Raw genomic sequence first — 12,397 nt, 5'->3', positions numbered from 1 at the left:
GTTAGTTTGACATAACGTTACGATAAAGTGTTGTATGTGTAATAAGAGGCAACTTCATTTTTCTCTGTGAAAAGGCATTTGGATTCCAACCCAGGAATGATGGGGATCCATTAAAGAATTTTGAGGATGGGAGAGACAGAGTTATTGGTGCCCTATTCTGAATCTCGCATTATATTTTTCACTATTTCAAATCAAAATATATATATACACATACATTAAAAATACCTATGAAAATTAAAACAAAAATATATCAGGGGAGAAAATGAGCTTTTGGTGGGCTGAAGGGAGAGAGAATAAGATATCCTTAAAATGCTGCACCCAGGATCTGTGGAAATTCATATGCAGGACTTGAAACCAAACCAGAGGTGGAATGAGCGTGAAATTAGCCAAGGTTGTATCCATATGTGACTTTCAGGGGCTCTGTTTTGCAGGATTAGGAAAGAAATTTATTTCAGTTTCAGAGTTCAGGAAAAATGGCAGACTCTGAATGGCCACATCTGCTAGTACTGACATGGAGTAGAATTCACACTCTCCTACCAACTGACTAAGACCGAACAGAAAAACCTCTATTTCTGTCTGGATACTTGTAGGACAATCAAATTCAGCTATTCAAATTTAATGTCCCTGACATTCTTAGGAGGCTAACATTTTGACCCTTTCATTCTATAGGCATAATACTAGGTGTTAACTCTAGCAGAAACTGCTTCTTTTGTGCAGTACTTTGTGTTGTTGTTAACTATAGCTGAAATTCAATAGGAGGTGTCATTTACTCACAGTTTTTCTCTTACCATTATACCCCAAATCACTCTTTTTGTTTCTTTTTCCTTGCTGTTAATCTGATAGTTACTGCTGATTCCCTGGTGATCGTTTCTCCAGCAGGAACCATAATCTCTGTGAAGATCGGGACCTAGTTTTGTTCACTGCTTAAGCCTTAGCACCTACATCAGTGTCTATCATATAGCTGGTACCGATGTGTTAAAGGAAGGAATGGAGGAAGGAAGGAAGGGGGAAAGAGAGAGAGAGAGAGAAAGAGAGGGAAGGAGGAAGGGACCAAGGCATCTTCCCATCTTGCTATCCTATCTTTAATAGCTCAGCAAATGGCACTATAACCTACCCAATGGGCCAGGTGAGAAATCCAGCTATCATCTTTGCCTTACCACTTTTCACACCTTACACATCCAATCAACATCTGGTCCTTTCAGTTCTGCCCTTTAAATCTGTCTCACATGTGTTTGCATCCTTGCCCCCCCCCCACGGTTCACACCTCCATCATCTGTTACTTGCTTATGATCTCTATGTTATACCCTTCTCCTTCACAAAATAATGCTCCTTACCATCAGAAGATCGACCTCTCTAGGACAGCCTTGATCACATGACTCCTATGTTAAAGATTTTCCTTGTAATTTCCGCTCTCTTTTAGGATATTATTCCAACTTTCATGAGGCATCCATTTTTCTGGAAGTTCTGGACGCCACATCCTCTTGAGTCTTGCCTAACCTCTAGCAGCTTATTTCCCAGCCACCTTGGGTTCCTTATTCCTGAGATTTCACATTCACCGCCTGTCATATTAAGTTAACTTTTTGCCTGGCTAGATCTCTTGACCTGTAGAACACAAGATGTCACTTCATCCAGATAGATTTTGGCCACTACCAGTCTAGTAAAATGTTCCTCCTATCAGTTTCCATAATACACTTTATGCCTCTTCTACTCCAATCCCAGAGCTCATCACACCGTTGAATAATGCTAAATTCCAAAGCCTTTGATGGCAGGCTCTATGTGTGTTTCATTCACTACCTTATTCCTGGTGACAGACACTAACCTATACAAATTCTTTGTAAACAAGGACAGGTAATGTACTTCTCTGAATTCAAGGACAATAATTTATTCATAAGCTTCTTCCTTCCACTTGGGCAGTTAAATTCCTGCCATTCTGAAGAGAATTTTGCTGCTCCGTGTCACCTTTATGAAATGTCAGAAAACACAAAAATATAGTAACAGTTTGATTAATTCAAAAATTTGCCATGCCAGTAACTACTGATATTTGTTTAATGCATTTCATACATCTTATGGACTATGTAGATACCTTATCCTTTAATGAAGAGTGAAAATTGTTCACACACGTTTGGTAAAGGTCACCTATTTTCAATCAGCTCCTTTCTGTGTAATAACTGGCTGACATTTCTTATCCATTTGTGATCAATGAACATGCATATTTTAACTCAAAAGTCCATTCTCTTCAAAGTACCACTCTTATAGCTTCTTATTTCATAACTTGATGATGTTACGGGCAGGGTAACTACACTAATTCTTGTCCTTAGGCTTTTTTATCTTTAAAGCAAAATAACTGGTAGAACAAACAATAGAAATTGGCTATACTTGAGAATCAGTTGTCAAAAAGCACATCCTGAATAGATACGCTTTGACCTCATATGTTTAAGGAATGATTGCACTGTTATATTTAATAGTACCGTAAATAAACTGTACTTTATTGCTTGTCCTTTACATGTGGTGAGGTGAGATGTTCTAAAAATCCACAAAATTTAAACAACAGCATTAATTCTGGAAAGTATTTGTCTCACGGATATTTAGAAGCGATCTTCCCTGGAACCATAATCCTCAAAAGGAAATTGCAGTCCTTGCAGAAACACAGTTTGGGTCATCTGGGTCTAGGTCTCTGGATTCTTCTAGAAGTCTTCACAAGGCACAAATGACATTTTAAATATCTTGTCAGGGAAAGAAGTGATTTTTAATGCAGATCCACCAAATATAATTTTTTTAAACCAGTGGCCCCAAAGGCAAACATCTAAAAGGCAGAGAGAAACAGTAGCACCAAGATAAATGTCATGACTTGTGTCTAAGGAGGAACATCATATTAAGATAAAAGAGAAGTATCTCTTGTCAGAAAATAAAGAAGAGTAAATAGGTATAATACTTCATGATTCTATCTGTATCTACTTGGAAATATAATTAGGTATCAGAATATTTCTTCTCTACTGGATGCTATGTTATTTTGTTTTTCTGATAATTTAGAAAAAAAAGAACAGATCCAGGTCTGCAGGCATGGGGAGAGGAGGACGGAGTTAGGCAGCAGCAAGTGAGCAGAGGTAACACGAAAGTAGGCAACGTAATGAAAGTGTCAAAATGATTCCTTTAAAGAAGTAAAGCTTGTTGTGTGATGGCCTGATGGTGTGTTACCCTTGCTCTTGACCAATATACCAATTTATGAAGCTACCAACCCTTCCAGACTCCTGCTGTCTTCTAGATCTTTCTTAGTCCAGTTTTAACAAACTCTCGTGTTATTTACCTCTCATACCTCTTTATGACCTATGACATAAAGCCTCTCCCTTGTCTTTTGTAGTAGTATCCTGCTCAAGAAGTTTGCTGATTCTGCTTTGAGTAGAAGCAGTAAAGTTAAAATGTGTTGCTTCCCAAAGTAGCTCATTCCGCCTTTGGAGGAACGGATCAAGGAAAACTTTTCCCTATTTTATTCTGTACTCATAGGTTAAATTCTGTACTCATACCTTCGAACCATGTAAATCAGGTATTAATTTTAGACAACATTAAGCTGGTTCTGAAAAGTGGGTATCAATCAATAAGCAAGGTAAAATCCTCTTTCATGTGAAAAGCCACTTACTTATCAACGGTGCCCAGGCCCTGCATCTTCGGTGCTTTAGTGCTTCCTACACAGTCTGTGGTTCTGCACTTCTCCAATGTCCCCTTTTGGACACATTGCAGAATGGGGCTCTTGAGAAACCATTCACTCTGTTTCCTCTGATCCATACCAAATACAGAAATTACACCCTCTGTTCCATCCATACCAAATACAGAAATTACACCCTCTGTTCCTTTCTGCTTGCTTTACAAAAATATTAAAACTTGTCAGGGTTGGTAAACATTTTAAAATCTTGAGGTTTGAAAAGGAGGGTGACCCTGCTAGCATTGAAATGTTTCAGAGGCTTGGCTTTCCAAGAGGAAATTCCAGAATTAAAAGCGTTTTTGTTTACATAGAGCCATTACCCATGAGAGTAAAAGATACCTTCAAACATCAGCCTTGAGTTTTGTGTGCAAACTACTTGCTAGATATAGCAGAATTGTTGAAGTAAAGTAGTAATACAAAGTAGGCTTTTCCTAGGTCCTGGAACTACTTATCTAAATCTGACAAGAGCATAACATGCAGATGGAAGGAATTTAGCATTTCGGTTGCTGGATGTATTTTAAATAGCAGACACAGTTTGTTAGGTGTTATGCTTTTTTGGCATTAGTTATGATTCTGACATAAAAATAAAAATATTTAAGAATATCAGAAATGCCTGTTTCCAGCATTTTCTACCAGGTAAACTGTCAGACAACACAATAGTCATCTCTATATCATGTTCATAAAAGATGATCATTTGGTGTGTAAGATGAATTTGAAGTGTAGTTTCAACACTGTTGGTAATTATATAAAATGACAGTATGATGTAAAAAATAAACATGTTATAGCATTTTTCACTTAGCCAACATTATGAGTGCTTTTTGAGGGGGCATTGACTGAGAAGGGGTAAAAAAGGCAGGTGTCTGAGGTGCTAGAAATGGCCATCTGGATATGAATGGTGATTACATGGAGATATAGATAGATAGATAGATAGACGCATACATAGTATGATTTTTAAATAATTAAAAAATTATCTATGCCACATGGTTAGCTAAAAACTTTCTTGTAATTATAAATAATTTGTTTCATTTCTTTTCAAATAATATTAAGACTGATTTCTATTATGAAGGAAATAATACTTAGTTTATTAGGTTATTTTTATTATCATAATAGATTTTGTCCCACCAATTTGCAAGTGAATATCTCCTAGAGATTTCAAACTGATTGCACACAGATACATAGAAAAAAAATGAAGAAGCACGTAAGAAATTTCTGCAAGAAGCATACAAATTTATAAATCAGAAAAACCATACTTGCTTTGTTACTTTATAAATTTTAAAGATAATTATTTTGTATATGAGGAGATCATATTGGGAGAGTTTGAAGCAGGAATGAAATAACCACCTCAAACTTTTAACTGGACAGATGTATCTTAGGAAAAAGTGATAATATCATATTTTAGATGAGGCCCTTACAATATAAGGATGCTTTACCAATACATGATTTCATAGAAAGCAATAAAAAACGATTTAGAATGAAACAAAAGAGTCTCCTAATCAGAATATAAGTAATGCTGCTGGAAGCTACTTCTTTTCCAAATCATCTCCCTGGAGCTCCCTGGTGAAAAATACATTTCCCAAGACTATTTCCACCCTTTAAATTGGGATACTAAAGGCCCTTGAGTTACACATGCAACTAGCAGTTTCTTACTAATTAGTATCTCATCATGGTATATTTTTATCTGATTGGCATTGAGAAAATGACCCACTCTGAACACTGTGTTGGTGAGAAAAGGAAAGGTCTACTGCATGAGATAATCAAAGGGAGAGAAGCCCCAGCCAAGAATGACCATGCGTCCCAAACTCACAGGTGCTTGACCCTGAGGGAGAGAGGAGCACAGAGGCAACAGGGAAAAAGGAGCAGAGAATCCTGGACTGAGCTGAAGATGCCTTAGGAATTGTTCGAGAACTGATTTGCACATTGGAGTAAATTCCCTTATTCCATTTTCAGATATCCATTTTTATGGGGACAAGTAAGGGGATTTTGAAAGCTGTGTAAATTCTTCCACCTACTTGAGGTCAATTCAAGTGATTATATATGTGGCCTGCTTACAAGATGCTACCTGGAATGGACCACTACAGATAGCCATAGAGAAAATTCTAATTTTCCTTCCAAATGAATAAAGTATCTATATTATATATATATACATATATATAAAGTATATATGTATAAGTATATATGTATATATACACAGGTACTGTACACATATATGCTTATATATACTTTTATTCATTCATACACATATAACACGTATGTACACATATATTCTCCCCCTCTCTCTATATATAAATATATATATATTTGTAAATATATATATACAGACACACACATGCACACACACTATTTCCACAGGACTTCTGTAATACAATATGCAAAACAAGTTGTAGCATGTTCTTATGTTCTTTTTTAATTCCATCTAGACATTTAGAGTTAAATTCTGTGATCAACAAGAATGCATATTTCTTTTTTGTTATTACCAACAGGTTAACACTGAGAAAATGTGATTGTGTGGCTGTGTGTATGTGTGTGTGTGAGAGAGAGAGAGACACCGTACAGAATAAAGAGCCAGCATTTTATCCCAAGGCTTTTCTTCCCTCATGTTGAACTAAATTCAGGAACAAGAAAGTAAGGGAACGAAACTGGCAGAACATGCTCCATTTGCAGAGGTTTATGTAAGAAGAGAAATCCTCCTAAGAAATAAATTTACTGGCGATAGAGTAAGAGTGAGAGGGCTCTTGGTTTCTTGGTGTTTAAAATGTGTAAAATATACACTTTATATTTCCTCATTGGTTTTTTTTTGAAAATTAAATGAGACAAAGTATGAGAGAGCACCCGTCATAGTACCTGATGAGTAGCTATTGTTCAGGGAAACAATAATCGTTTTTTCTTTGCCTTTCCCAAGCTTAAAGGGGTCACCGGGAAGCACATCCAGGACTGCAGAGTATATCTGAAAGGGGTAGTGATGTAATGATGATTAAAAAGAATGGGTTTTTCAGTTCAACAGATTGAAATTTCAATCTGACCATGATTTCCTACCTGTGTAGATTTAGGGGATTTTATTTTTTAAGGGCCTGGTTTCCTTCTCAAGTATAATACAGGTAATATTCTTGACCTCAGAGGTTGCTATACAATGAGATGCCATAATAAATGTGCTTAGCAATGCACCTGACTTATAGCAAACACCCTGCCATTGTGGATAGTAGCATTTATTACATTAACTGGGTGGCCCAGGTCCCCATACTTTGCCGGCATTCCCTGTGAATTCTTTCAACCTCTCCAGGTTTTAAAGTTATCAGTGTCCCGGTTACAACCTTGACCCCCAGGGTCTCTAATAATTTCAAGCTAAGAAAGCCACTGTTTACCCAGAGGATGGAAAGCTGACTTTTATTGAGACCTATGAAAATGCAAATGTCTAAACCTGGGATAATAAAATAGGATCTTATTTTCATCAAGTACCACCTTTATGGTAGCTCAGGACCCACTGCCTCAAAGTCTCCCCTGGCTGTTGGTGAAAACTCCCAAAGTTGCTTTCAAAACAAGATTCTTGTGTTTCCCTCTCTGACCTCCTGCCTTCTGCCAGGGGAGAACCCTGCTGCTGAAGTCTCTTGGGACATCACAGCTCCTCTGGACAACACTGTCCTCTGTCCTGGTCTCATTGTTCACACAAGTGCAGCTACAGGAAAAGCACACTGTCCTTCCCTTTATCGCTTTTTACTTACAACTTCAGCTTGTGCTTTTCACTAAGGTCACACAGCATATGCAGACCAAGTGGCAAGTTTTCTCATAAAGTAGAGAAACCATGGAAAGGAGTAGGATGCAGAAGACATAAGCCAGGTGCCAGGCAAGGTGTCAGCTCTGAAGCCTGCAGGCCTGGTGCCTGAACGTTTCATCTCTGTGAACCCTCACTTGTCATCGGCCAGGGATCAGATCTCTGCTCCTAACCGAACTACTTTGCAATAGATCTTCCTGCACAGAGGCCAGGACCCAGCTCCAGTGAAGCATCAGAGACAGAACTTCAGACTCCATCCTGGGCTTTCATTTTGGAACCTTCATTTTCATTTCCAGATTCTAACTCTTGTGAGAATGTCCACTCATTTCAATTAAAAACCTTCTTCACTTCTGCCCACTAACCTATTCTAAATAGAAAAATTAGAAGAAAATAATCCTGCATCAATTCAATCTGTATTAGCCATTCTTTGTTTTTTTAAGTGTACAATTTAATGGTTTTTATTATGTTCATAGATATTTGCAACCATCATCACAGTGAGTTTTACAACATTTTAATCACCTCAAAAAGAAATCCTGTATCTTTAGCTATCATCCCCCATTCTTCGTCAGTCCTCCCCCAACCCCTGTTGTAAGCAGCCACTCATCTAGTTTCTGTCTCTGTAGATTGCCTATTCTAGACATTTTATATTAATGGAACCATATCACATGTGGTCTTTTGTGAATGGCTACTTTCACTTAGCATAATGCTTTCAAGTTTTGTCCTTGTTGTAATAGTCCATTATATGGACATACAACAAGAGAAAAGGGAACCCTCTTGCACTGTTGGTGGGAATGTAAACTGATACAGCCACTATGGAGAACAGTATGGAGGTTCCTTAAAAAGCTAAAAATAGAACTACCATACGACCCAGCAATCCCACTACTGGGCATATACCCTGAGAAAACCATAATTCAGAAGGAGTCATGTACCACAATGTTCATTGCAGCTCTATTTACAGTAGCCAGGACATGGAAGCAACCTATGTGTCCATCGACAGATGAATGGATAAAGAAGATGTGGCACATATATACAATGGAATATTACTCAGCCATAAAAAGAAGCGAAATTGAGTTATTTGTAGTGAGGTGGATGGACCCAGAGTCTGTCATACAGAGTGATGTATTAGTCATTCTTAAATGATACCTTGTGCAGGCTATCACTTATCCAGTGGTTGAACTGGGCCAAACCAATTTCTTATTCATTCTCTTCTGCAGTGAAAGTGTACAGTGGAGTCTGCTGGTCCATTCAGCAATCCTCTTGGGTCTTTGCTCCTGGAAAACAACTATGTGAACACTTGTAAAAACATGGATCTCCTCAAGAATGCACCTAATAAATTTGACAGCTTAAATAAATTTGTACACATACAAAAAAAAAAAAAAAATTCAAAGAAGCAACCACTGACCTGAAAAGACCTAACTCTAATCCCTAATAAAAATAGAATGATTAGCTTCTTATTCTACATTGTACATATTCAAAAAATGGGGTGATATTCAGACAAAGTGCAACTCTACCCCAAAGGTCTCTCATGAATCCATAGGTAATCCTCAATGCCTAGGAAAGCAACCTGCAAAAAGAAGGGATAAATACATATATGTTGTTGAAAGCATAAAGGAAATAGGAGTTTATCCATCATCTAATATTTACAGCTTAAAAAGCATTACTTTGGGGCTTCCCTGGTGGCGCAGTGGTTGAGAGTCCGCCTGCCGATGCACGGGACACGGGTGCGTGCCCCGGTCTGGGAGGATCCCACATGCCGCGGAGCGCCTGGGCCCGTGAGCCAGCGCTTCCGGAGCCTGTGCTCCGCAACGGGAGAGGCCACAGCAGTGAGAGGCCCGCGTACCGCAAAAAAAAAAAAAGCATTACTTTGGAATCGAGTTTCAACCAAGTTACCCCGTTACATTTCTTTAAGCTCTTGGTTGGAATTCTGAATATGTTTTCTCAAAGAAACATTAAGCCCAAATTTGGGAAGTTGTAAGACCTTTAGTTCACATTAGACTTTACACTCATACAAACTGGTAAGAACATTTATTGTTCAAAACAAACAAAAGACTTATATTTAAGACTAATATATGAGTTAGATAAAATAAAATATATTTGTTAAACTAAGAACATTTATTGTTCTAAACCAACAAAAGACTTATATTTAAGACTAATATACGAGTTAGATAAAATAAAATATATTTTTTAAACTTACCACTTTCCCCAGCTTGCATTTTTAAAACCTGAACGTCTTCCTAAACTGTGATAACTTTCCCCCGAACTTCCTCCCTGTACCATGGTTCTCAGTTTTGTCTTAACTGTGTAATTGCATCTGCATATTTGCTCTTTTTCTCTTAAATCCAGGTCTTCATTCGATACTAATTCTCCTCTTCCATATCTTGGCCTCCATTCTCTTCTTTTTCACGCCAGTACCCCCTGCCGTGATCTGTGTAAAGTACAAAATTAACCTCGCTATTTCCCACATAAAGCCTCCACTGGCTCTCTGTTATCTACAAAATCAGCTCCAGTCTTCCTGACATGGATATGAGGACAAACCCTCAACTTCTCCCACCCCCGCCCCCATATCTCTTGCCATTCCTTCCCCTGTGCATTACCCTTTAGTCACTGTGAATAATTCGCTGTCACATGAGTAAGCATGTATGCTCTTGCCCACACGCACACACACATCCCTAAGGACATTTTGGCCCTTGGTGCTATTCGTCCATGCTATGCCCATGAGATGTATCTGCACTTCTCCATGTTATCTGTATACTCCTCCATAACTTTTCTGGCTGATTCCTATTCTCTCTTCCAAGCTCAGGACTGACATCGCTTTCACTAGAACACTGTTTGATCTCCAGCCATCAGCCTAATTGATTATCTACAGGATACCTCAGAGATAGTGCAGGTTTGGTTCCAGACCATCGAAACAAGGCAAATATCCCAGTAAAGTGAGTCACACAAAGTTTTTGGTTTCCCAGTGCATATAAAAGTTGTTTATACTATTCTGTAGTTTATTAAGTGTGCAATAGCGTTACATCTAAACAACAACGTACACACCTTAATTTAAAACTTTTTTTTTTTTTTTTTTTTTTTTTTTTGCGGTACGTGGGACTCTCACTGTTGTGGCCTCTCCCATTGCGGAGCACAGGCTCCGGATGCACAGGCTCCGCGGCCATGGCTCACGGGCCCAGCCGCTCCGCGGCATGTGGGATCCTCCCGGACCGGGGCATGAGCCCATGTCCCCTGCATCGGCAGGCGGACTCTCAACCACTGCGCCACCAGGGAAGCCCCTAGAACTACTTTATTGTTGAAAAAATGCTAAACATTGTCTGAGCCTTCAGCGAGTTGTAACCTTTTTGCAGTAGGAACATCAAAGATCACTGATCACAGATCAACTTAACAAATATAATAATAAGATTGAAAAACTATGAGAATTACTAAAACGTGACACAGAGTAAGCAAATGATGTTGGAAAAGTGGCGCTGATAGACTTGTTTGACACAGGGTTGCCACGGACCCTCAATTTGTAAAAAAAAAGAAAAAACAACTCATTATCTGTGAAGTGCAGTATAAGGTATGCTTGTGTTTTACAACATTTGCCATACTGCTTCCTAATTTTCTCTTTATAGATTCGTGTTGCTTGATAGATTACAAATTCTATGCAGGCCCAGACTATATCTTAAGTTTATTTATAACTTCTGTGTCCTGTACTGTGTCTATTGTATATTAATACTTGAGTGCTAATTTTGTAATACATGAATACATATATGAAAGAATATGTCTTTTAAAGACTGTCGACTTCTGAGACCTCTCTCATCCTTAGTTGCTAGTTATCTATTTTGGACTTTTTTCTGAGTATAATACCATCTTATGGTTCATTGATTTAATAATGGAGGGTGTCTTGTGTGTCAGAAACGGGGCCAGATCCAGTGTAACTATAAGCTACAATAACCACCAAGAAAGCATATGGATACAAGTGTGGAAGGTGCCCTAAAAAAAGCGTGCATGGTGTTATGAGATTGTAGAAAGGGCCAGCATGGTTTAGTGACACAAAAAAATGCCTTCCTGCAAGAAAAGATGTTTGAACCGAGATATGAAGGTATGCAGTTTACCAGATGGAGAGGGAAGGAAGACTGTGCCAGGCTAATGGAAGAGTTCACTCAGTGGGGGGTGGGATGTTGCTGTACTCAAAGGATGGAGAGAACCCCGGGGGGTCCAAACAGAGGTGGAGGTACACAGCCCTATGAGCAGAAGCTGTGACAATTTTGGAGAATGAGGTTTGGAAATGGGGCAGGAAGGAGCATAGAAAACTATTATGTTACTTAAGAAACGTATCAGGAGTCCCCACATTATGGTGATGGAGAGAAATGGGTAGAGTTGAGAAATATTGAGAAAGAAAAGTCAGCATTATTTGGTGGTGGATTGGAGTGTAATGGTTATGGAGGGAAGGGGCGAGAAGAGTGAGGATAAAAACTGATTTTCAGAGCCGGTGGGATTTTTCTGAGAAAGAGATGGATCAAGATGGACCAGCTTGGGCTTCCCTGGCGCAGTGGTTGGGAGTCCACCTGCTGATGCAGAGGACACGGGTTCGTGCCCCAGTCCGGGAAGATCCCACATGCCGCGGAGCGGCTGAGCCAGTGAGGCATGGCCGCTGAGCCTGCGCGTCCAGAGCCTGTGCTCCACAACGGGAGAGGCCGCAACAGTGAGAGGCCCGCATACTGCAAAAAAAAAAAAAAAAAGAAAAAGATGGACCAGCTTCCGTGAGGGATCAGCAGAGAGGAGAGATCTAACAGATCTGCATTGGACTGTTGATTTTAGGTGACTTTTAGCACCAGATTTCTACCATGTGACATTTTGGAAATCACAGATGTGGGCAGATTGTGGAGAAAGAGAAGAGAAGGAATTTATGGCCAAGCCATAAGAAATACTAACACTTGTAGCTCTCTGCAGAC

This window comes from Delphinapterus leucas, chromosome 3 (genome assembly GCF_059928025.1).
Source record: "Delphinapterus leucas isolate spDelLeu-1000000601 "Yukka" chromosome 3, BTC_Dleu_Yukka2, whole genome shotgun sequence".
Classification (NCBI taxonomy): Eukaryota; Metazoa; Chordata; class Mammalia; order Artiodactyla; family Monodontidae; genus Delphinapterus; species Delphinapterus leucas.
The sequence above is the reverse complement of the archived record's forward strand: the minus strand, read 5'-3'. Positions refer to the sequence as shown.